The sequence below is a fragment of the Vicugna pacos genome, chromosome 3 (assembly GCF_048564905.1).
Source record: "Vicugna pacos chromosome 3, VicPac4, whole genome shotgun sequence".
In the NCBI taxonomy this organism is placed as follows: Eukaryota; Metazoa; Chordata; class Mammalia; order Artiodactyla; family Camelidae; genus Vicugna; species Vicugna pacos.
In genome coordinates, this window is record NC_132989.1 from 118,970,658 (window position 1) to 118,996,796 (window position 26,139).

Below are 26,139 nucleotides of genomic sequence, written 5' to 3' on the forward strand. Positions count from 1 at the left end.
CAATGCTCTAAAGCTCTGTCTGTCATGTAGCACGTGTCCATACTTCACTCCTTTTGTGGCTGCATACTACTTCACTTTGTGGATATACCACATTCTGCTTATTCATCCATAGGTTGTGAGCATTTGAGTTGTCTCCACCTTTTGGCTCCTATGAATAATGCTGCTGTGAACATTTGTACTAAGTTTTTGCACAGAGAATGTTTTCCTTTCTAGTGGATGTACACCCAGAGGTAGGATTGCAGGGTCATGAGGCAAATCTATGTCTAATCCTTGGAGGAGTGGCCAGGCTGCTTCCAAGGTGGCTGCACCATTTTACATTCCCACCCACTGTGGATGGGGGTTCTGGTTTCTCCACATCTGTGCCATGTGCACTGTTATCTGGCTGGATTCCAGCCTCCTTAGTCAGTGGGAAGGACTGTATCATTATTGTTGGGATTTGCATTTCCCTTAAATTGAAGGGTCTGCCTCTTACTTTTGAGTGTGAGAGCTCCTTATGCATTCTAGCTACAATCCCTCATCAGACAGATGATCTGCAAGCGCCTTCTCATACTGTGCTATCTTTTTACTTTCTTGATGGCATTCTTTGAAGAACTGAAGTTCTTAGTTTTGATGAAGTCCAGTTTATCCATTTAGTCCTTTATTGCTCATGCCTTGGGTGTCATTTCTCCACTCCATTGTCAAATCCACAGTCATGAAAACTGACCACTGTGTTATTTTCTAAGAATTTTATTGTCTAATTCTCACATTTAGGTCATTGATTCATTTCAAGTGGATTCTGTAAATGGTATGAGGTAGGGGTCCGACTTCATTCTTTTGCCTATGACTATTCAGTTGTCCCAGCACCACTTGTTGAAAAACCATTCCTTCCCCATTGAATGGTCTTGGCACTCTTGTCCAAAACTAGTTGACCATAGACACAATTCAGCAGTGATGGTCTGCAAATGGCTTGTCTCCTGTTCATACCCAATTAAGAACAGAATTGAGAGTAAGTACTTGGAAACTGTCACCCCACTGTGACAGAGCAATTTTATGTCTGTTGAACCTAGTGATTTAAAGGTTTAAATTTTTTTGTTCATTATTTATATTGTTATTGTATTTTACCAAAAAAAAAAAAAAGTCCGCTACTAATTGGGGGTGAGGGGAAATCCTAATTTTTCCTGCCTGATAGTTGGAGAAGGTGAGGTCTTCGGAGCTGCCACAGAGGTGAAGTAAAGACACAGAGGGTGTCTGGCTGTGCAGAGCTGGTAAGTTCTCAGGCAAACGTATGACTTTTATGAGTGGAAAAATCTAGACTGACTCAGGTTAGCCAGTAACAGTTTGCACTTGATCGCACCTATATTAAACACAATCTTTATCATTCAAAGTACTCTCTCAGTGGAAAGTTAGTAAGAAGGCACCTCCTTTCTAAAATTAGCCAGGAAACCGGAGTGTTGAGATTTGAGGATTAGACAGAGGAGAGGGACCTTCAAATGGAGCTGATAAGGCTGAGTGTTAAGTGCAATTTCAAATGTTTCAGTACACTTCTATGCGCAAATTCAAAGTCCGAAAGCTTGCCTCAATGGCTAACTTGCTTTTCAATCTTAAAATTGCTTTCGCTGCTTAAAAAAAAAAAAGAGAGAGCATATTATTTTGCAGTAACCTAAGAACTGAAGTCCAAGTAGAAAACTACAAGGAAGCCCCCTTATCAAATCCTAATCACGGAACCCGGGGGCCACGCCCAGGGGGCGGCGTGTGAGCGGCAGTGCCCTTGGAGAGGGCTTTCGTGGGTTATCTGGCTTTGAAAGGATCATGTTCCAACCCTGCACAGATAAAACGCGACCTCCACGGGCTGTGAGCTGGACCGTTAAACATTTCCATGTGACAAAGTCCCCTCCCGAGGCCTGACCTGCCGGGAGAGCTGGGTCTGCGGGTCCGAAGGGGCCAGTCTCCTCCTCCGGCTTCTCAGAGACCAGGCGGGGACAGAGCTTTTGAAACTTACTTGCAAGTGTTTTCTGTGGGAGGGAAAAGTCTTCATGAAAAAGAAACCAGATACATAACAATGTTTAAAACCAAACTCTTATGTAAATGAATGTTTAGCATTTAGAACCAAGGATAACCAGGAATGGGGGCAAAGCTTGTGAAATGAGATGCGTTTCTGTTAGAATCTGCTCACTCCTCTTTTTTTTTTCTCTTTTTTTCAAATTCCTTCCTTCCTTCCTTCCTTCCTTCCTTCCTTCCTTCCTTCCTTCCTTCCTTCCTTTCTTTCTTTCTTTCTTTCTTTTTTCTTTCTTTCTTTCTTCCTTCCTTTCTTTCTCTCTCTCTCTCTCTCTTTCTTTCTTTCTTTGTTTCTTTCTTTCTGGTGTGTGAGGGGGAGTAATTAGGTTTATCTATTTATTCATTTTTAATGGAGGGACTGGATGTGGAACCCGGACCTCATGCCTGCTCAGCACGTGCTCTGACCCTGAGCTGTGCCCTCCCCCTGCCCGCCCCACTCTCTCCTCTCAATACATTTATTAGATTGTCTTTATTTTCTGTGTCTGTACCCATATAAGCAATTTAAACTAGTGATACCCTCTCTATTTAGCAGCACGAAGGCCTCTCTTTCCCACCATCTTAAGAGGCTAAAAGGAATCTCTTGCAAATGACGGTCCAAGTGAGTAAAATAACGGGTTTTCTTCTCTGCCCTTTTCACAAATTAGTTTTAATCATTTTCTCTTGCCCTTTTTACTCATTTTTAAATATGTGCCTAAAGCCAGGTATGAAAGTGTATTAATACATTATAAAAGTGGTCATTCAATCACATCATTTCTGCCCAAGGTTCCTTCATCATTGTAGGCAACTGATGAACGATTTTCTATGGATTGTCAAAAGGCCTATTTTTTGAAGTATTTGCAAGGCTTTTAGAAACTATTTTCATTACAAACAAACAAACAGGCAAAGAAATGATATTCTCCTGAAAATATTTATATAGTTTATCTATGAATTTTTCACGCTTTTATTTTAAAATTTTACTAACATGAGATATTTTTCCAGTTATTAAGCACAACCTTATTCAACGAAGCCTTCCCTAGTGGTGTGGAGCCAACCGTGGTGACACCATGTGACACACAGCTGACAGTTTCAACCATAAGCGCATCGTCAATGCTCATGTTGGAGGGTAAGGGCTCTCGAGAATGGAGTAGCTGGGAAAATCATGGTTTGATACCACTTTGCTGTAGCTGTAATGTCAGAGGGAGAGAAAGACTGTTTAAGGGTAAGAAATGGGCAGGGTTCATAAGAAAGTTAATGTACTTGGGGATCCCAAGGCTGAAATGCCACGGAAGACAGGACCCAGGAGCTCCTGTGGCACTGGGGGGGGGGGGAGGCGAAGCACATACACATGAGTTGCCATCAATGGCAGGTGCCCTGCTGGACAACACGGTCCCTACAGACAAGTGTCCCAGCACGGCCGGGTCCTCCAGTGGGCGACGGGGCAGACCCTGCACAAGGCTGCCAGAGGTCTTGGGGCTCCATCACCTCTTCTGAAAAACCTGCTTCTGGAAGGATTTTGTTCCCAGGACCCTGAGACATCAGCTTTGTAAGCAGGACATCCTTGGGCCTAAGGATATTAATAAAACCCTGTTCCTGCTGTCTCTAGGAGTTTCCTGTCTGCCTGTTCTGATCTCGAATAGATTGAGGCTGTGTGTGTCACCCGGCCCACCCACGGAAATGACGGGGGCACAGCACAAGGAGAAGCTGATTTATATTTTCAGTTCAACTGTGCACCAGAAACAAGTTGCTAAAATAGGTGTTTAGCAGCCAAAGTGCTAAATGAACTCCCTGGAATTAGCTTCAGAAACGGAATCTATTCAGTAGCTGATATTTTGATAAGTGTATTTGGAAGGGCTAGAAAGTTGTGTTTTTTAACCAATGGGTCTAAAAATAAATTTGACCAGCTCTCTAGAGAATGAAGTTTATTCTGTCCTAAAATTTCCTTTTGAAAATTAGATGAATAAACATATCAAATTTACCAAATTTTCAGCTTTTATTTAAGGTCCTGGGGAAATATTCAATATAATTGAACATACTAGCTCATTGCAGCTCCATGTCAGACGCTCTCATGTTTATACTGAGAATCTGAGAATAGAAATAAAAGAGTGTGGTTGTGTCAGAGCCTTACAAGCTGATCTTACCATTTCCGTGAGTATTTAAATGACCCAAAGCTGCCCTCTTGTTCCCCTTTATCCTCAGACTTGGGGGAGGACACATACACAAGCACGTTTGTGACATTCCACCTGTCGTTTTCACAAACGACGAAAACGTCGATTTTAATCCTTCTACTTTTAGATAGGAAGCACTTCTTTGCCCATAAAACTCACAACTCAAGCTTTTCTGCGGCAGCTTCGGCAGCTACTTTGTGACACCCCCCCCTCCTGCGGCTGCTCCCGCCGCACCCACGGTGGGTTTCCCTCCTCCCGCCCCTTCCCGCCGCCACCACACCCGGTTTGGGCTGAGAAGTTCCTTCTTCTTTGCTCCTTTGCTGCCTCCTGCCTGCTAAGCACCCACGTGGCAAACTTGGGCTCCGTGGGTCTTACAGAATGGAACCCAGCCCGAGTGAGGCTCCGAGGGGCTGCCTTGGAGCGGGGAGCCCGGCTGGTGCCTGGGACGCGTGGTGTCATGTGTGTGTGTGTGTGTGTGTCCCTTCCTGCCCCACCTGGCTTGTGGGGGGTGAGAACGCCAGAGCAGAAGGTACACCAGCCCAGGTGACCAACGTCAGCTCATCTGCACAGATTTTGACAACCCGGGCAGAACGGAAGGCACCTCGGGCAGGCAGAGAGTTGCTGGGGTCCCAAGTGGAGGGAGGTGTCCACGAGCAGAGGCCACCGACTCCCCAGTCCAAGAATGTTTCCAGCAACTTGAGGCTAATTGCCTTTAACTGTCTGCCCTGTTATCTCAGCGCCAAAGCTGCCCTGCGTCTGCTGGAGCCGGCCTCCAGCGCCCATGCAGCAGGTAGACGCCGGCCCGTGCATCTGGGGATGGGAGCAGGTGCCAACGGGGTGGGGACCAGCCCCCATGCCTCTGGCTCCTCCTTGGCCACAATGGCAGGGCCTTCAGGCTTGCCGTGTGTCCAGCTCCTCACCAAGCACTCCAGAAAAGTGTCTCCCTGACTCACACCATCCTGTGGCGCCCATTTGCTAGATGGACAGACAGAGGCATCGACAGGCTGGCCTGCCAAGCCCCCTCAGAGCCGGGAGGCGGGACTCGGCTCCCCTTGGCGTGGCCGGGCAGGAGCTCCTGGGCTGCGGAGGGTGGCTCGGCTGGCGACAGGCCCCCTGCCTCCCGTATTCCTAGAGGGAACCTTCCACAGAGCAGAGGTGGGGTTCGCCCAGAGCCGGGGGTAGGAAAGCTTTCCTTGGTCTGCACAAACCCGCCAGGAACCTGCCAAGTGATGTGTGTCTTGTTAACTGCGTGACTGCTCAGAAATTCGTCTGAGGTGCCTCGTGCCTAGAGGGTTTTTAAAACCAAGGGAGGACGGTAGGGACACGCATCCAGGCTTAACCAGGCCACGCATTTGAATCCTGGGCCCGTGGAAGTGGGGTTGGGGGTGACCTCGGCAAGACACCTCGGGTACAGGAGGGGACCCCCAGCTGAGAGAGGCAGGCTCCCCCCAGTGGTACTGCACCCAGGGAGGCTGGTTCTGGAACATCTCCCGACCTGGCTCCAGGCCAGTGTTCGCGGGTGGCGCTCTCATGGACACGCCTGCAGAAAGTGAGGGGCTGGGGGTGCTGGGATAATGAGGCCCTGGGGTGGTGGGGGGGTGGGTTGCGGCTGTGATCCAGGTAGACACCGAACAGTCATTTCAAAGATGCCTTTACTTGCCAAACCTGAAAGGAATGTCACAGATGCGACACGCCCTCAGAACGACCAACAAGAGAAGGCTCACCTCTGGAACTCGGCTTTCTGAAAGCCTTACTTAAGAACAAGCAGACCTGCTTGCGGTCGGCCCTGGGCGCCGTGATGGGAGCCGACTGCCCAACGCTGGCAGGAGGAAGGGAGCCGCCAGCCCCCGCACGCCTCCCGCAGCCGCCGGACAGCAGACCAGCTTCATTCCGCCCCTTTCGCTGCAAGTTCACTTCAAACACCGTCTTGTGCTGGCTCACTTTCCTGGTGGCCTGTCCTGAGCATCAGAGTCAACATGTTCATTCATTTCCTTTCTAAATGACATTTGCCTGGACGTTGCAAAACCAGGGAGAAAGCGTCTCTGCTGGCTTTATCTCCTCCGAAGTTAAGATAGCGGCTTAGACTGAAAATGTAGTTTAAATCCTACCGACGTGGGGACCGTGCCGTTGGCCCCCTCAGCACAGCTTCACAGAGAGGCTGGAACGGTCTCCTCGCAGGCCGAGCCGCGCCACAGTCAAAGGAGAACTCGAGCAGATGGAGACAAATCACCCAATGACACAGGTTAAAAGAGGCCTGTTACTATGACAACAGATAGGGTCAGATAACAAAATGAACAGCCACTTTTGATCTTCAAAAACTTCTCTTCCCTTTGCTCTCTCCCTGTTATCTGGGCCACTCCATCAAACACCTAGCAGATAACACAGCTGAAAACCCAGTCGACCTTCAAGAAACCCAGACAGATTGGAAAGTGTGTGGAAAGGTTACCACGGCAGGAAAGGGGCTCCTGACGCTGTCTGCCTGGGTGCGCAGAGACACACGCGTCTGCTTTTCACAAGAGCGCCAGCCTAAGATTCAAAGGGATCCACACAAGTGCTTAACACATGTACGCAGCAGTCATTTTTTTCTAATGTCACTGAGAATTAAAATAGTAAGAGGCATTCAAAGTTAAAAGAGCGAGATGTCAGGGCTCACTGTCCTCTTACTTTGGGTTAGTTCATATAGATACATGTGACATAAAAATGACAAGCGAATACGGTCACACGTGAGTAGGGCTGAGCGGTAAAGGGGAGAGAACCTCCCCTCATTGAGGAATATTCACAGAGAAGTTGATCCAAAAACGCCCGTGAGTGAAAGCAACTAGACATCTTCAACCCCGTGCACGCTTTCTCCTGCCACGCTGTCAGAAAGCCTGCGCGGAAGCCCCGCTTTACTGCCCAGCCGGCACGCCATCCGTGTTGTTACAAACGTTTCCTGAAAAGCAAGAAGAAAATACTCTAGATTTTAGCTTATGTGGGTTTGCATTTTCATTCCAATGGTCAACAAGATGTTCTCCCATGGAAACAAAGAAGTTTTTCGAGACCAGTGCTGTCCGGTCTGTTCCCTGCAGGGGGAAGCTGGTCTCTGCTGATTCAGCCAGACTGTTGCAGAGACGTGGTAAGTGGGGAATTTGTCTGCTAATTCATTTAAGCCTCCTGCTACACTCGGGACCTAACGCATAGTGGTTCTCCACGTGGAGGAGAAGACGTACTTCCACGAGGACCACCTGGTTCTACTTTTGCAAGTTTCCACAATACCGTTCTGTTCTGAACCACATTTTCATTGCACGGCTCAGGCTGGAGATGATTTATTCACATTTTATTTAAAAAAAATAAGAAACATCTCTCAATCATATCTTGGCTTCAAAAGCTTTTGAAAAGCACACATCCTTTTCCCATTGGCTTCCAAAATAAATTCTTTCCAAAATGAAATAATTTGGGTTGAAAGGTGCTTGAAGTGAAGGCAGCCATAAAGAGTGGATGTCACGTGGCTTCAGCGAGAGCCGTTTGCTCCAATCAAGACCGAGCACGCAGAAAAGGACAGGACTCCCTACATGCTCGGTTTAAAACCAGCAGTAAATGTGTAAACTTAACTGGAAAATGGAAAATAGCCGCATGTGCACTTTGAAGGGACCCAGTAATTTGTAACGCCCATAACAATGAAGACTATGGTATGTTGGCGTAAAGATGCTGAAAGAAAATCTCCTTTTTTAATGCTTATGTGGCAATCAGTATTTACAATTTCTGAGCCTAAGAACTAAATGTCTCCCAATTGTAGCAAGGAAGCTATGTACTAAAAACTTGATTGTTAAATGAACATTTTCCAAATATTCTTTAGGGTCTATTAGAACTGTGTTCTAATACAGAAAATATTTGGCTCATAGTTAAGTAGCTTTGATGGGCTTTGTTCTGGAGAAACCACAAGCGGCTGGGCATTTGGCGGTGGGAAGGGGGCTGGTACAGAGGCAGAGCATGGGGGGTGTGGGGGTCAGCGCAGCCATGCACTTCACTATGGTAGACACGTTGTTTTAGAGATGACTTCACCAGAATGCCCCCATGGCTCAAGGTCGCCCCCACAGCTCAAGGTGACCCCCACGGCTCAAGGTCACAGGGGCAGGGGAGGGTAGATCTTCTCCCTGTTTTCAGATGAGGACACCGGAGTTCGGAGAGGTGGTCCTTCCCAAGAGCACTGCAGCCACCAAGTCAGGTCCGGGCTGTCCAATCAGAGGTACCTGCTGTCCCCACAGATCCCTGACTCTCCCTTAGTTCTCTGGTGAAGCAATCTGTGTCAGATTCCATTGCTACATTCTTACTTTGTTCTGCATCTTCCACATTTTTTGTTCATCATTTTTGTCTTGATGGATGGGATGGAGATGTGTACAAGATGACTCTGAGGTCTGGTCCCGCAGGACCCCTCCGTGCCCACAGACAGGCCCAGACTCCCTGAATCTGGTCTCAGAATGTGCGATGGGAGCGGGGTGCTGAAGAAACACACCTTCTGTGGGACTTCCTTCAACAAAGTTTCAACACCTGCCTCTGTCAAGGGTACTTTTATAACAAGTACATATTTACAAAAAGTGCTTTTGTAACAAATGCATAGTTAATTCTTTATCTAATTCCCAGGTAAGTATGGCTACTGTTCCTTCTGCGGCCAGCATGCTACTTTTCACTTTTCTGTGCGCTGGATCTTTCGAACGTTCGGAAGAGCTCACTTCACGCTGCTGTGCTGTTCCGCCCTCTCACTTACGGAGCCTTGGATGGCTGGTGGAACCTCAAGGCGAAGCCAGGAGCCTCAAAATGAAAACTCAATCAGCAGCAAAATGCAGCAGAGGCAGCAGGACCTGTTCGTTCTATAATGCAGGGTAATGAGCATGTATTATGTAGTTACTACTAAATCGAAAGTGCACGGTTAAGTCACTGCTGGGGGGAAGGTGACACAGAGCCCGCGCCCTTCCCTGGAGGGGACCGCAGCCTACGCGGGGTCAGTGAGGGAAAGGATGTGCTGAGCCCTGCAAGAGAAAGCTGTCACCTTCCATCTGAAAATCAGAGAAGCCTTCAGGTCCCAGGGGAGCCATCCACTTACTTCAGGCCCCGTCATGACGGCGGTGTCTGCCTGTGCCCACCCCAGTGCAGCCACAGAAGGCCAGGGCCGTCCCTGCATGGCCTCCAACCAGGGGCCGCGCTGGGACATGGTATGAGGTGCGGTACACGACTATTCCACTCAAAGCGATTGACTTTAATTCCATCAAAGGATCTGGACGGGAGGCCAGGCTGGTGGTCAGTCATTCTCAATGCCTTCTGCACCAGATCCCTTTCTTTCCGGAAACACACATGACGCTGCACGTTGAACAGGGAAGCATTCTGGGTGGTACTGCATTTATGGGGTGACGAGCTGGCCATGAGCCTCAGCCCGGCCCTGCAGATGCCCCCGCACGCGCACGTAAGGAAGACCCTCCCGTGACTGAGCTACCAGCCACAGGGAAATCCTTGGCACTGTGGCACTTCAAGAAAGACATTTTGTTTTAAAGAACCATCTGATACATAATCTCTTCCTCCCAAGTTTCCAGAGACACCACCAGATTCAGCTCCTGGAGCCTGAAAGGCTAACCCTTGTGAATGTTTGTTTTTAATATTCATAAAGTACAAAGATGCAAAGCGAAGTAGAACATTCTTTCTAACAAAGGAAACGCAGGGACATTTTTTCCGGGTTATAAATAGGGAGATATTTTTCATTTGCTTTGGAACAGTGGCTGAGAAATATCTTTTTGTATTTACACAGTATTTTATAGGCGTCTTTGTCTTTGTTGGAAGTGGATGTGCTTGGCCATGAGAAGACAGATGTTTGCAGTGTGGGTGATGCTCGGAACGTGATTCTGTGGGTGACGCTCAGAATGTGATCCTGCACGTGTAAGGGTGACAAGGGGCACTCAGAGACCAGCTGGAAACCCGGGCACCGCGCTCAGCCTCTCGCTGCCCCCGGGCCCGCCTGCCCCGTCTGTGAGCAGCCAGGGGCCGGTGCCTCCTCCCAGAAGGCAGGTGGGAACCTGCAAGTTATCTCACAGAGCCTTGGGGGTCCTCCCTGTACACTTTGAAGCATAAATATGAACTTGAATTATAAATGAATATAATATTTTAAAGAAATAACAATAATAAAAGAAAGACATTGGTAATTCTCTTTTTTTAAATTTCCTCTCAGGTAATCTTCATAAGGAGAAAGCTGCTAAGCAATAGGCGCCCCTAACCCTGGGAAGGCCTGCAGTCTGTCCAAATACAGGCTGCGCGGTGAATTTGAAGGGGGGAGGTCAAATGTGTAAAAGAAATTGGAGAAATCAAATGAAAATACTTTATTCTGCTCTATGTCCTATCTTACACACAAAACTTTAACACTATCCAGGATATTAGTGACCTTAAGTGACAACATGTGCGGGTTACTGTGGCAAGCCCGTCACCGGCAGAGAAAGCTCAGGCCGACGCACCCGTCGGGCTAGGGCCGGCCGCCGCCACCGGCAGGTGAGGCGGTGGGCAGCACGGCTACAGCTGGACAGGCAGGGCCGGGCTGGAGGGCGAGGCGGGGAAAGAGACTTTGAAGGGGTAGGCGTTACTGAATATTTATGTTTAAAAGCAAGTGAAGGACCGTTTAAAGGGTGTTTGCCTTGAGAGATTGGATTTGCTTTAATTATTTGGTTATTTGTTGTTCTGATAGAGCGTTTACTACTCAAATGAAAACGGAGCTTTCAATAGATTTCACTTCTTTGAAAAAACAGCTCACTCAATTATTAAGTGAAACGTTCCTTTGTGACTCTCTCCTGCCTCTGTCCTCGTGAGTCACCTCCTTGTGTGGGTTCCCAAGACGTTCCCAAGCTTCAGGAACCCAGTCGTCCTCAAGTGATCTGTTGATCGCTTTCCACTTAATTTCACCTGAAATCCTCGTGTTGTCCTTTTGGGAACCCCAGGCCTCGTCGCCAGGAGAGGCAGGCTGGGCCTTGCACCCCACCCCACAGGCAGTGCCGGGGCCCAGCCCAGCCTCCCAACCTCCAAGTGCCCCTTGTTCCAGGTGAGCCAGGTTCGGGGCCTCAGGTGGCCGTGCTGGTCTCGGAGAATGCAGCTTCCGCTCAGGCAGCCAGAGAGGTGGGGGGCCAAGACCTCATCGCAGCAGACCCACCCGCCCCCTCCCCGCCCCCTGCTCCTCTCAGCCCCCAACCTGGCTGAGATTTCAAATCCTTGCAGACACCCTACATCTGTGTGTTGGTTTTGCCTGCTCCCCCCACTAGGTTTTACAGAAACTTCCACTTCCTCCCTAAAGACAACTGGGCGGGCACAGGTGAACCCCAGTGTCCCTCTCTCTGGGGACACAGCTTGCACCATTCTCCCCACTAGGAATGACGTGGCCCGTTACACATGCCCACCCAGCCCGCCAGTGGGCAGAGGCCCCTCTGGGCATCAGAGCCCCTCCCCCTGGGGTCCTCAGCAAGGCTGCGGGAGCATCAGGTAGCGGGCTGGGGCGCGGACACCAGCATTCTGCTCCCACCCAGATCCCGGGGGTTGTCACAGGCAGCCCCAGGGAGACCCCTCTTCCAGGCTTTGCCCTCAGTGGCGGCTCCACGCTGGGCAAGGGCAGCCGGTCTGCCCACCCGCAGGGGGTCACCAGGTCCCTCGAGGGCCTCAGTCGCTGAAGGCCGAGGGAATGGGCGCAGGGCTGGCTGAGTGAACAGACCAAGGATGAAGGGGTGGGGACTGAACCTGCTCTAGGGACTGAGATCCCAGCCCCGCTGCCTTCCGCCTGGTCTGGTTTTGACCCCCAGCCCTAGTTACCTGGGTTTGAAGCTCAGACCCTCCCCTCTGACTTCCCAGGTCCGTCACTAAGCTCCTGCATGTGAATCTCCACTGGCTCAAAATAACACCCAGGCCAGGCCAGCATCCACCAGCAGTGCCCCCGCCGCCCGCCGCACAGCCACCAAACCCTGCTGGCCGCAGCGGCGCACAGTCACGTGCGCCAGCACCCTCCAGTTGTTGGCTTCGCACTTTAGGTTTGAACACGGTTGAAGCAGGCTTTTGAGGGCAGTGGTAACATCTAGCAGGGAGACCATCTTTCAGAATAAAAATCTGTCCACGTGACCCGGTTAGTGGAGTACGCTGACAAGGAAACAATGTTGAACATTAAAATCCGCACTGCGGCTGAGAGTCTGGGAGAGACGGCTAGCAGAACGACCCCTGGTCCCGCTCACCTGCCCGCCTCCCCCTGCGGGTCGTTGCTCAGGTTCACCGGGACCCCGCCGCTTGCTCCTGGGAAGTCATGCCCATCCCTCTGGCTGGCCACGAAGCCCAGACTCCATTCTCGTCGGAGCACAAAGGACTCCCTGGATTAGCTTATTTCTATGGCAGGAAAACCAACAGGCACATTTTCAAAAAGGATCGTGTGTCATTAATTCTTATTGATGCTGAAACTTTCCTTTTTAGCAAAACAAAAACTGTTGGGCGAGCCTGATACTCTGTCAATAGCAGGAAGGAAAATAAATGTTGAAACATGCTAAATAATCGCCCCACGGTACTTGTCCTAATGACCGTAAACTTCTACTATGCTAATTTTTCTCTGCACTTTTAATTACTGATCAATAATACTTTGCGGTTGACATTTAAAGATGCTGAAGCGCGTGTAGCAACACAGGCTGAGAGAAAGTCTACAACGTGGGACTGGATTTGCCAAATCAATAAGCTTTGCCATTTAACAAACAGTGGCATGCAAACAGCCACCAAGATTAGCAGGTGTGAAGGACTGAGCCCCGAGGACGTCACTACTGGTTGAGGCCACCGGGCTGCACGGCCCCCACGGAGGCCCCAGCTGGGAAAAGCGGGGCGCCGCTGTCCCCGGCTCTGCCGCCCAGCCTCCTCGACTGACGGGAAACTGGGAAGAGGCAGGGCTCGATGGTCTGGAGGGAGAAGACCCTTCCAGGCGTGGGTGTGCCCCTCACTTAAAAGGCATCCCTTCATAAAAGTCAAAGAGTTTGCCCAGCGGACGTGACTGATGGGACCGTGAGGCATCAGGTGAAGATCTGTGCTCTCAGAGCCGTCCTCCTGTGGGCGTATCCGCATTGTGCCAACCATCCCTGTGGCATTTAAGGAGCAGATGTGATGAAGCATCACCTACCTTGAAGACAGGAGGAAGGGACGACCGGGAACACCCATGCAGGCCTCGGGAACACCAGCTTTTGCGGAGCGCTGCAGAGGAGCAAAGCCATCTTCACTTGCATTATTACGAGCAGTAGTAACAGATCTAGACCTGAAGTACCTCTAGCCTGCGGCCTAGTTGATGGAAGCCAAGCTTGTGGCGCCAGAAAATTCTTGGTAGGACACAGGAAATTGTTAATGCAAATTCCACAGCCACCAGAGACGTTTCCACGGCCTCTGAACGTGAGAACAGAGCCGAGTCCTCCTACGAGTCCCAGGCTTCCCAGAGAGCACTAACCGGCACTGGCATGTCAGGTCAGGGTTTCTGCAAAGGCCACAGAGACTTCATAGACTGGAATCTCCTTTCTCTCTCACAACCCAGCTCAGGAAGAATTGCAAGAAATCTCTGAAGAAATATCAGAAACTTTCCAGGCCTCTAGCTCTGTAACTTCAGTAGGAGTTCATTACGTGTCTGATGAACGGATTATCTGGGATTAAATTTTAAGGATTACAGTGTGTATGTCCACATCTTCAAACAATGGAAGTACCCCTCAAGGCCATGATATTGCGGCTTAACTGAAACGCGCAGGTGACAAGGCGCGGCAGCTTGATGATTCCAGCCGGAAAGTCGCTGCCAGAATCACTAGGCAGCAGGCACTGGGGCCAACGAGTGAAGGTGGGCACTTACTGTTTCCCCTATCGCTTCGTAGTGGAAAATGGACTCAAACAAGGGGAACTAACGGTTCCACTTGGGGAAATGTAACTTTACACGGAAGCAATTCTTCAGCGGCCTGCAAAGGTGCTCTGAGTGGGAAAGTGGCAGGCAGTCCCTGCACGTGACCTGAGACTCCAGACAGTGTGCCCTTCGCAGCTGCTGCAGGTTTGTGACCACCTTCTCTTAGAATAAACCTAACACCCTAGTCACTAAAATGGCCTGTAAATACCCTCATGGCCACAACTGCTTTTCCAAGAAAGGTACTGAAATTTTTGCAGCTGTAATGGGATAACAGGGTGGTGTCAAATAGAGGAAGGATTCTGGGTGTGGGGAGGCTGTGATCAGCCGCCAGGGACCGAGGCCGTGGCAGTGACCCTCAGTCTGGTGTCTGTGCTCAGCTTTCAAATAGTGACGTTCGGCTCAATCGTCTTTTTGTTTTCTTTCTCTGGCAAAAAAAGGCTAAGAAGTAAGATAGTAAAATACAACACAAGTCTGAAATAGGAAAATGTAAAGACTCGGAAAATCCCTTCTCACGGGTTTGACCCCTAACTGTGTCCTGCTAACGTCCAAGCTCGCGCTCCGTCGTCCCCGCACTGTGGGGAAAGCGCCGCTGCGGACCGCCCACCGGCGAACTGATGCCGCTCGCGGTCGTTTTCCTCGGCCACCGCAGAGAGATCAGCTTTTCTGGACAGCAGTTGGGAATTTGGCTGGCAACTTGGGTCCAAATGTATCAAAACAGTAACTAAGGAAAACGATATTTAAATATCTGAAGAGGTAAAAACTACTAAAATTACTTAGCTCGTATCATAGACAGTCTAAGTAGCACAGACCCACCAAGGGTTACTCTTTGAAGCCGTGTCTCCAGGTGAAGGCACCTCATTAAGAGCTGATCTCTTAGTAGTCGGGCTGGGATGCAACTGCCACTCACGGGTGTGAACATTAATGCTCTCCTGATCAGGATTTCGTTTTCCTGCAGCATCAGAAAGAAATTCCCCTTATGGTAGAGCCAGCCCTTCCCAAATCCACAGCCCCGATGACGGTCAGAGACAGAGGAGGTCTGACAAGTGGGGATGACCACCCAGGCCCTGCAGGAGGTGGCCTTGCAGAGAGATTGTGGAGATAAATGTGCATGCCTGTGTGTGTGAGTGTGTGGTGTGTGTTAGTGAGTGTGAGTGTATGTGCCTGCATGCGTGTGCTGTGTGTGTGAAGTGTGTTGTGTGTGTTTGCACGTGTACATGTGTGCATTTGCATCTCCACTTGTATATGCACTTGCGTGTGTATGCATGTGTGTGCATACATGAGTGTTTGCCAGGACGCCATCACTGTGTGCAGCAGGCACCTGGAGAGATCATTTCAGCCCCGTCAATTGACTCGTGTGCTTTCTCCCTGGGCTCCCTTATGGCTGAAGAACAGTCCAAACACTGCTCAAGTATAAAGACGTCTCCTACGCCATGCTTGTTCCGCTGATCTGAAGTGACTTGGTCAATTCCACATGATAATTTATCTACAAGATGTCTTTAAATTAAAAAATGCTATGTTTGCACCACAGAAGTAAATTAAATAATTTTAACTATGCGAGCTTCATACATAGAGAGGCAGCAATTGATAAAATTCAAATTTCTAAAATTCAAACAGAAGCATGGGAATGCAAACATTCTCCTAATATGAAAGGAGGTATCAATCAACAACAGACAAAATTTTAAATCAACAGACAAAATTATAATTACAGGAAACACTAGGGTTACATTTTAAATTAGAATAAAAACAAGAATATCTGCAATCACATTATTATTAAAGTTTATTTTGATGATTTAGGCCAATGCAATAAGACATGAAACAGTAAACATACTTCAAGAAATTTTGAAAAACTAGTTTTTTTCTAGTTTTTTTTAAATTGACAATTCAAATTGTGTTTTGGAAACACAGAAAACAGAGATCAATTGTTTCACCTCTTTTGTAATCTAGTAATTCTACAACTGGAAGTTTTTCAAAGAAAGCAAGTTCAAAACAAAGTAAGTGTAAAGATACTTACATAGATGATAAAATGTGTAGCTTTGTGAGAACAGAGGTAGAATCTGGCGCCAGGCAGAAAGTCTAGATCACTTTTTACCAAATTGCCTGTGAAATATTGGGCAACTTATTTAATCATTCTGGGCCTCAGTTTCCTCATGTGTGAGATGGAGATAATCTTATATCTTACCCCAGAGGCCTGATGCGCAAGGCAAGGAACTCCTAGAACCTAGGGGAGAGGCTGGGAAAACCCCTCTCCCAGTGCCTTCAGAGGGAGTGGGGTCCTGCACCTTGACCTTGGACTTCTGGGCACCAGAACCGAGAGACAGTAAATCTCCGTTGCTTAAGCTCTGCCCCGCCCCGCCCTGTGGCCCCACCCGGAGCCTGGCTCTCCATTACGCAGCCCGAGCAGACTCACACACCTATGTGAGCGATGGGGCCTTCTGCAGAAGACACAGGCCGTTAGGTTGCAGAGAATGAGACTGAGCAGAAGTGCAGTGGGTTCTTCCAAGTGGTTTCAACATCACAGTGCAAGTCAGCTGAGTGGAGTCTGGAGCACAGGAAAGCATCCTAGAGGGGGCCAGTGTGAGTCCCTGCAGAGGGACACCCCGAAACAGACTGAGCGTGGCCCCAGTAGAGGCGAAGGCAGGAAGCTCGGGGCCACAGGCTGACGGAGCTGCAGGCCTGTCCCCTCCCACCCCAGCCCTCTCCTCTTGGCAGACAGTTGTCACACAGCACCACCAGCGGGGCAGCCAGATGGTCAGGGTGCTGTCCGCAGCCTTCCCACCCCGAGCCCCCTGCCCCACTCTGGTCTGAGAGAAGGTTGAGGGACACCCTTTCCCATGGGGGTCCCACCAGGTGTGTCCTGAGACCCTTCCGCCTTTCACTTGGCTTTCCCTCCAGAAACAAAGACGGATTCCACTGCTTTCTGAAACGGGGTGGGGGCTCTGGGTGGGAAGAGTTTGCACTGAAAGCAGGTGTCACGGGCATCCACTCATGGGTGATGGGTTTGAGGACAAATGTATTCAATGGGTCTGGATCAGTTTCCTGAGCGCCACAAACGGGAAAGCCCAAGACATCCCGAATGTGCCATCCCATGGTTCTGGAGGAGAAGAGCCCAAAGTCAAGGCCCAGCAGGGCCATGCTCCCTCAGGAAGCTGCTGGGGAGGAGGCTTCCTGGCCTCTGTCTGCTTCTGGCCCTGGAGACGGCCGCCCCCGGCTCACAGGGGCGTCCCTCCTCTCTCCCCCTGCCTTCACGTGACCTCTTTCTCCCACGGCCACTGTCTTCAGTTCCCACATGGCAGCTGCAGCGTGGTGTTCAGGTGACTCAATGGAAAAACTGGAGAATCCACTGCTCGTGGCGTCGCTTCATCCCAGGGCAGGCGAGTCGCTGGGGGAGGCAAGACAGGGACCGCCAGGAGGCCCAGGCCCCAGGGCAGGTGCGCCCCAGGGCAGCTTCGGGTTTTCTACCTGAGGTTCAGGTCGATTGTTGTGGTTTCCCCTCCTTCGTCAGGCACTGGATTTTGTTTAAGACGAGATCCAAAAGCCTCTGGGAAGCTTAAAAGGCGATATTTCAGTCCACTTCGCACTATGAACCATTCATCTGCAAATGTGAGCCAGTCCATGGAAACAAATCATTCCACCTGGCAAACTCGACATTAAAATTGAACCTGCGGTTTCCTGGAAAAGCTCGGCCTTGCTCTGATTTTGCAGTTGCCCTTGATGTTCTGTTAGCGACCCCAACTAAGCAGGGTACATTCTGATAACATCACGGAAAGGGAGAAAGATTACGTGGTACGAGGAGATCATCTGAATAAACCTCCTAGTGGTGCCACAGACGCCTCCGTCCGGGGTGAGCAGGGAGCCCTCTGCCCGCCCCCTCTCCAGGAGGAGGTGGGAGTGAGAGGGCTTCCAGCCCACACAAGGCGTGTCACCGGGGCACTGGTGGGACCACGGTTTGCAGAAGTGTCGTTTCATACATGTGTATGTTCCTCCTCCTGTTAAGCTTTGGTGGAGTTTAATTTTTCTAACGGCTATAACGTTTCCTTAGGTTGAATTCAATGTAATATTAGCCCCCTGCATCATAATAAGTATTTCTTTGTTATGTTCCAAAGATTTCCAAAAACTGTCATCCAAAATGTATTTTGAAAAGGGAAAAATGCTATTATTAAGAAAATGCAGCAGCAACAAAAAATCAGCTTGCTTTGCCCCCAAACAAACGTGACCAGACAACCTGACCCAGTGGCCCACGCCGGGCACCATCTGACGACCGACACGGCACAGTGACCAGCCGCCCGGAGGCAGAGCGGAGGGGGCCGCCTCGCGCGGCGGGGCTCCCGGGGCCTCCCACCCCACCGAGGCGCGGTGACTCCAGCCTGGGGGAAATCACACACCGGTCTAAATTCGGTTCTCATTTCTTCAGGAGTCTTTGCACAAAACAAGGAGGAAATTAAGCATGCAGAATGATTCCCCAGGATCTTTGAAAGCAGTCCTTCCCGCGGCCAAAGACGCCTTTACCCGCAAGTCCGGGACGCTGTGCCTCCACCTGCCAGCCTCATTCTTCCGCAGGCCCAGCATCTCAAGCTGTTTCAGAAAGTTAACTATTAAGTACTCTCAGCTGCGGCGGAGCCGTGAGCGCAGCTCGCTGTCGGCCCGTCTGCCGCGCAGGGGACGCCTTTTGATCTGATCTCGTCGCAGACGGAGAAGTGGAATAGCCGCCATTTAAATGCGTGAGGTGGTTTGACATGCGTCCTGCACACGAGGGATCGATGGTGATCCGACAGTCACCAGACACGGTGTAAACGGCCGCCGCAGACGCTCCACGGGGCGAGATAACATCTCAGAAACCCCGACGAGCGTCAATAGCCATTAGCCCCCAAAGCGGCCACTTGAACTCGCATGCGCGGGGGTCTGCGCCGCGCCAGGCTCCCCGGGTGGGGGAGCCCCCCGGACGGCGAGGTTCAAAGCGACCAGGAGAAGTCGGGTTTAAGGGTCAGTCGCGGGGGTGGCCAAGGCTGGCTCCACTTTCGAAAACCCTGAAAATCTTCAGATTCTGTTTCCGTAAAAGCTGGGAAAAGCCCTCGGCACTTGCCCAATTTTAGAAACATTCTAACAGCTAAGGAGGCCATCAGTAATTACAGTTAAATTCAAATGTCTGCACACTCATCACACCACCAGGGCCGGCGTCCGACAGGACCGCATGGAGTGAAGGTTAACCCTCGCTCCCCAGCGCCCGCGCAGCCGGGCAGGGAGCAGTGCAGCCAGAGGAGGCGCTCTCCTCCGCAGGGCTTTTCCCCGGGCCGCGGAGCCCTGACACTCTCAGCAGCGGAGTCCTTTGGGTCCTTTGGGAAAGAAAGTGTTTTCCACTCGGAAAAATGTCTGCCAGACTTCCTGGAACCCGGAACCTATCTCGGCCTCTGGACACTGATCAACGTCAAGGACTCTCGGCGGATGCTGAAAGGTGAAGACATGGATTCGGTGAAATGCAAAGGGTCATCGACTGTCCAGACTGTCCTGGGGCAGAAAAGGAGCCACGGTGATCAACGTGTGCAGAGCGCTCGCGGCTGGCCCGGGAGCTCATGCTGAGTCCGCTGGCATACGGGCCTCCCTCTGCCGTCCCGACGCCGGTCCACGAGGCCCGGGCATCAGTCACGATGGAGCCGAGAGCCCACCGAGAGGCTTCGTGAGGAAAGTCACCGGTCCCGAAAGCGCGGCTCTCCGACATCCTAAGCAAACACTGTCGGATGAAGAGAGAAGTCCAGCAAGAGCCCACCGCCGCCCTGCTCGTCCTCGTCCTTTTAATTTATAAAAGTAAAAGCTCCTGGAAGGGACACAACCGGCACTGAGAACCCTTCTCCACTCCCCTGTCCAACCGAGCTGTCAAATTCACCGCTGAGGCTTCTCTTTGTAATCGCGGGATTACGCACTCCATCACCCGCCCCACCCCCATCGCCCCGTCTAATGGTTTTAAGGGGAAAGGAAATTACTTGTCCTCGGAGCCGGCACTTGACACTTTTATGGGTCATTTGTAATGAAGCCATTCTTCGGCTTTAATGGAGACCTTGATTCCGACCGGTGTGAATAATTGTCACGAGGTGATTAATTAAATATGCACCACTCCCCTATAAAATTGATCAACATATTACATTACACTGCTCCAAAAGTTATTTTATTTCTTCAGTCGACTTCAAATTCTATGCATTTAAACAAGCTTTAAACCGGAGCCATATAATTTACTACATATTAATTATACATACATACTGACTAAAGTAAGAAAAAGGGCTTTACACCTTTTTTTTTTTAACTCCATGAACTGTGTCGCTGTGACTGACCAAGATGTGAAGTCCTGTCTTGGGGAGGAAATGTCATGTTCGCTCCTCCTGCAGGATAAAGTGCTCACCTCTGTCTGCAGGTTTTAAGCTCTACAAACATGCAGCTTTAGCTGAAATAAATTTCCAAGGCAAAGAGTAGTACTACCAAATTCAATTGGTATGCAAAGTTTCGGCTTTTAAAATACCATGTCAGGACAAGACCCAGTAGTGGACTTGCGGGCGCTTCGCTTGAAGCTCCTGAGGGCCGCATGAGGGTGGGAATGAGAGGTGGGGGAGGTCCTGGGTGGAGAGCTCTGCTGAAATGAAGGTGAAGCCTGGACCGCCAATATCACCACGAACTCCACCCCCGTCTTCGGTTCACGCTGGGGTTTGACGGTCTGAGTAAATAAATGCAAAATTTCCCTGGAAAGTTGGTCCCTCTTGCTTCCACTCCCCTTGCAGGGGCAGAGCCTCTCTTGTCACTGAGTACAGTGCAGGGCAAGCGGGGAAGGTGACACAAGAAATTGAAAACTGGATTTCAGAGATGCTCTGAGGCTCGACACTCAGACCAGACATTCCTCCTAACAAGGAATAGATGGTTTGAGGTGAACGCGATAAAACCTACAAAAATAAATTGGGAGGAAATGATGAAAAATAAAAACAAAACCTTCCAATTTTGTATCGCCAGTGCTTCTGCCCTGGACCAGGGGGTATCAGATGTGAAGTGCAGTGATACAGGCACACTTCAGACAGGCGCTCATCAGGCCAGCACACGAGATGATGACAGAGTGGTCAACACTTCCCCAAAGCACACAGGCTGCCCGGCGCGCAGAGGCACAGAGCCCTTGAGAAGCATCAGAGTAGCTGACGGTTTGGCAGACACCTTGGCAGACACCTTGGCAGACACCCTCCTGCTGCCGGCAGAAGCAGCCAGGACCAAACCCAAAGCAGCCCAGGACCTCTGATCAAAGTCCACACCGAGTCCACACAGGGACATTCTGGAAGACCTGGGAGCCACCTCTTTGAATGCAGATGACTGATTTCACTGAAGCAGTCAATCAACCACTTTTTTTTTTTTCCAGGCTGTTAAAATGTCATTGAATGAATGTAGCAGATTAAGAGAAAAAAAAAAAGATAAGCAAAAATAATAAATTGATAATAATACTTCAACTTGAACAAACTTGCGGTTTGCAGCCTTGGTCACGTGGCTGTGCTGTGGTCAATGCTTCCAGCATCAGCTGCAGGACTGAATCCCACAAAGGGCCTGAGTTTAATCATCCAATCCCAGACTGTATTGATTTGGGGACTACTTGCAATGACTATATAAATAAGCCATTTCTTTGCAACTGTATCTGCAGCCGGTCATGAACCCAAAACCTTCACAACCTGGTCCAAAGTGAATTACGCCCTGCAGAAATAAATTAATAAAACGAACACAGCCAGGCTCCTCTACCAACTTATTTTCACGTTTCAAGAGCTTAAAAATATAAAATCAATAATCATTTAGTCATAAGGGTAAATGAAGCAACATAACATCACAGTATACCCTTCAGCCATTCAAGTCATCCTAGGTAATTTATCTCATCAAAAGGCAGCGGTAATAATCGCCCCCGCTCAGAGACGCGCAGCCACACAGCTGCCGCGTTAGTCTAGAGAAAACAAGTTGGGAGGAAATATTAAAAATCAATACCTGTTTCCTTCTATCAGACCAGATGGCGTCCATCATAAATCCGTCCCTGTAAAGGGTGCTCGGAGCTGGGTGCCCAGGGTGAGGAAGGCAACTGAGCGAACAATATAAACCACAGCTCTGCTCAAAGGGAGGGACAGCCGGGCTTCTTGAAGAACGCAGTATTTTGCAGTTGCAAAGTTTTGCTGAAATTGTAATTATGGGGAATGAAAAATCTATGGTAGCCAAAGGGCACAGAGAGCAAGCGCTCACCAGCGCTGTGAAGCAGGCATGCAAGCGGCAGCCTTCCAGAGTGCCCGCCTGTGACCCCCGTTACCTGGCTGATTGATGTGGTCATTCATTCGTTCATTCATTCACTCTCGCAGCCGCGTGGTTTCCTGTCTGGACATTCAGGCACCAGCCCCTCCCACTGGAGAATCTATCACGTTGTCACACCACTGTCACATGTCACATTCTCTCCTTAGATAGCCACTCAAAGTTTTGACAAGGTTTTTCTGGTCACAGATGGCCAAGTAGAAATAGCTGCGGCGCTAACTCCCCAAGAGGCGGGTTCCCTGCGGGGGGAGCCATGCGATCCCGGCCCCCGGCCCCCCACCGTGATGCGCCCTTCATCCTGACACCTTCATGTGAGGGACACCAGAGCCGCACTGCCCGGGCTGGAGGCCAGGCTGCTGGGCTTGCACTGGAGGTGCCCTGGAGAGAGTGCTGGGCAGGCCCTTCCAAAGCCGCTCAGACACACTGACTTCTCAGGGACGCTGGGCTCAAGCCGTTGGAATTTAGGTGCAGGTGCCCTCACTCTGATAAGCCTTTTCTGTGGCATGTTGTCCGGGACGGGCCGAGTGGTGTTTTCCTACGTTACTGTCTTGAACCGCTAACCCCCGGCGTCTTGGAATGTGACTGTTTGAAGACAGGGCCTTTGTAAACAGATTAAGGTAAATGAAGCTGGAAGGCTGAGCCTCAAGTCACCCAGACAAGTGTCCAGTCAGAGGAACGATACCGAGAATGCCATCTGGGGGCCAGGGAGAGTGGCCTCTCCAGAAACCACCCCTGCTGGTGCCTTGGTCTGGAGCCCGCAGCCTCCAGCACTTGAGAAAATAAACTTCCGCTGTTTAAGACACCCTGAGGGTGGGAGGGCGGCAGCGTGGGGAGGGCCTGGCTCAGAGGGAGGGTGTGTGCTTAGCATGCACGAGGCTCTGGGTTCATTCCACGCGCCTCCTTTAAAAAGTAAGCAAATAAATAAACCGGATCCCCTCCACACACGAAATTAACATTAAATTAGGTTGAAATAAAAAAAAAAGACCACCCAGCTGGGGCACCATGTCAGGGCGGCCCAGCAAACTCACAAGGCGCCCCTGCAGTCACAGGCGCGGTGAGCTCGGCATAGCGCTTCCTCGGTGTGTCCCTTCACGCACAGGGCAGGTTTGTGAAGGGGCTCTGTACACACTTGAATAAATACCCCCTTGAAGGGACCCCCAAATAAATCTCTTTTGGAGTAAATCCCCCCTCGTGTCAGTTCATGGGGAAATGCCCATATTTGATTTTCCTCAGTCCCAGTAGCTGAAATGTGCCCAGTTCTGTTACGCTTCAAAAACGCATCCCAGTTAAGCCCCCTGTTCAGGTCCTGTCGGGCAGGTACCCACGGCCTCCACGTTCAAGTCTACACACCACGTATTTATAAACAAGAACTAAGATAAGATCAGGTTGAGGCAGAATCCTTATCAATGACGATGTGTTGGGAACTTATATTTAATCAAAAGTCCTAAATTCATCACCTATGTGACATTTTGAAGTTGCTAAAAAAAAAAATCTAGATACATGCCCTTCCATTTTCCCAGCAAATGTGATCTCAGGCGCCAGTCCTTACCTGGCTTGAGGAGCGCTCCGCTCCGCGTGGGTCTTGACTCTCTGGTGGCGCGTTTACTAGTATCCCCAGACAAAGTGCTGTTCCAGGCAGAGTGGTCGGCAGGGCACACAGATGATCCGGAACCATGCGCCCAGCGGCACAGGGCAGAGCTCTGCGGGAAAGGAGCCTCCCACCCACGCCCCTCCCCAGCCCGCGGGGTGTGCTCAGCGCTCCCACCTGTCCGCGCCGCTCCGGCTGAGGCTCAGAGGAACCCGCGGAACACGCGGGAACCACTGCCTGGCCCAAGGGGGATCGCAGAGGGGTCTTCGGTATTCCGAGAACAATCTGCATTCGAAACAAATGACAAACCACACCCAGAGTCTAAAACAGTGTGTCACAGTAGAAGCCTTTACTCTGCGGGTGAGTTTCAGCGCCCGTGACGTCCTCCCTAAAGCAGCAGCGCCCTGGGCCGCACCTGCGGACCCTCTGCCCAGTCGGGCGCTTACCTGCGCCAAGTGCGGCCGGTAGAATAATGCTTGTGAAACTGGTCCGCTTGCTGGCTGCGCCTTTCCTTTCAGGGGAATGAGTAGCTGAGCTCTTGTTATCTGCTTGGTTCAGAATCGAAATACAAATATTTGGGTTGTGAAGAGCTGAAGTATCAATTTTCAGAAATACCGCATTTGCTCTTGCCTGATACAAGGTGTCAAATCATCAAACGGATTACAAACGAGACTCACTCAGAAGTCACCCAAAGCCCGCTGGACACCACCCAGGTCCTGACACTCAGCTTCTCCTGCCAAGACTGCTGTGAAGCGGGGACATACATCACGCCCACCGCCAAGCGCCATCGTGTGAAGCAAGACCATAGATCACCTGAGCCTCCGTGGGAGACTCATGCCGATGGTGCCCAGTATCTTTCTTCAGGAAACGTTTCATCATTGACACACTTCTCAACGGGTTTTGAGAAAGTGAACTCTTAAAATCTCTGTGGTTGCTAAGAGGCTGATATTTAATGTTTGAAAATGTTCATCTATAGCAGATACATCATTTTTTTTCCCATGGCAGACAGGATCTTGAGATCTGCCACTAAGCTTAAAATACATCTTTTATAAAGAAAAATTATACAATTTCATAAATATTAGTCTCTTTTTTCTAGAATTGATCCTCTCCAAGTCTAATGTATTAATGAACTTCCAGCATGCTCCCTCCAGCTGATGACAGTGACTCGCCTGTATTTAGTCACTGAATCCTTGACAAGGGAAAGGTGTCTGTGCTGCATAACACTTTTCCATCTATGTTTTCCTTTCCCTTCCTGCGAAGGTTAGACTGAGCTGGTTCCCAACCCAGATGTGAAACCTTGAATGAAACAGACAGACAACAATCATGCTAGCCATTTACAAAGCCAAAGGCAGAAGGAACAACAGATATAAATAAACTTATATTTTTTTTTATTTGATTCGATGGTCAAATACCAACCCAGTACCTCATCACCGCCATCACCAGGCTCAGAAGGTGTGTCTAGTGGAGCTGAAGACATTGTGCCTTATAATCTGTATTTCACTTAATTCTAAACTATAAGAGAGACTTGTGTACATATATTCTCACACAAGAAAGGTAACTTTAGCATTATTTATGGCAGCATTACACCTTCTCCTCCCTGGGCAATTTAGTACACATTTTGCACCAAATACATATATACATATATTTTTTTACATACAAACACAGACATGTTTTGTTATCTGCTTCACCTTGATCTTTGATCGACATGATACCGGACATTCCATGTTGTCCTTTCTCACCCTGCACCTAGTGAAAATCCACCCAGGGGCCACATGGAATTTCTGGAGATAAGGAGTCAATATTTGAAATTAAAAAAAAAATCACTGATGGGTTTAGCAGGTTAAGCACCATGGAAAAGTGTAATTTTGAGGGCAGAGGGAAATCAGGGGGGCCATTAAGCCAAGGAGGAAAAGATTAAAAAAAAACTGCTGAAAGAAAACATAGGAAACTGTCCCATTATTTGGTGTAACTTGCATATAAGTGTATAATCAAAGGGATATGCTTGAGACAGAATATTTGGAAAAGAACACTTGGCAATAATTTTGAAGTTTGAAAATACATATGCCTTTTGACCCAGAAATCCCAGGTCTGGAACCTTATCACTAAGAAACAAAAGTCAGTAAGAACATATGTGTAAGGATGCTTGTGGCGGGGTCACTGGAAACAGTAAACAA

General features: G+C 49.8%; 1 long non-coding RNA gene across 1 annotated transcript; it reads right to left on the reverse strand.

Annotated features, from left to right (window-relative positions):
- Positions 1 to 783: 783 nt before the first annotated feature.
- Positions 784 to 22,234, reverse strand: LOC140690105 (uncharacterized). The gene is made up of 3 exons (XR_012065284.1): positions 22,066 to 22,234; positions 1,886 to 1,991; positions 784 to 953 (listed from the first exon to the last, which is right to left on the reverse strand). It is a non-coding gene; the product is annotated as an uncharacterized lncRNA (long non-coding RNA).
- Positions 22,235 to 26,139: the final 3,905 nt, after the last annotated feature.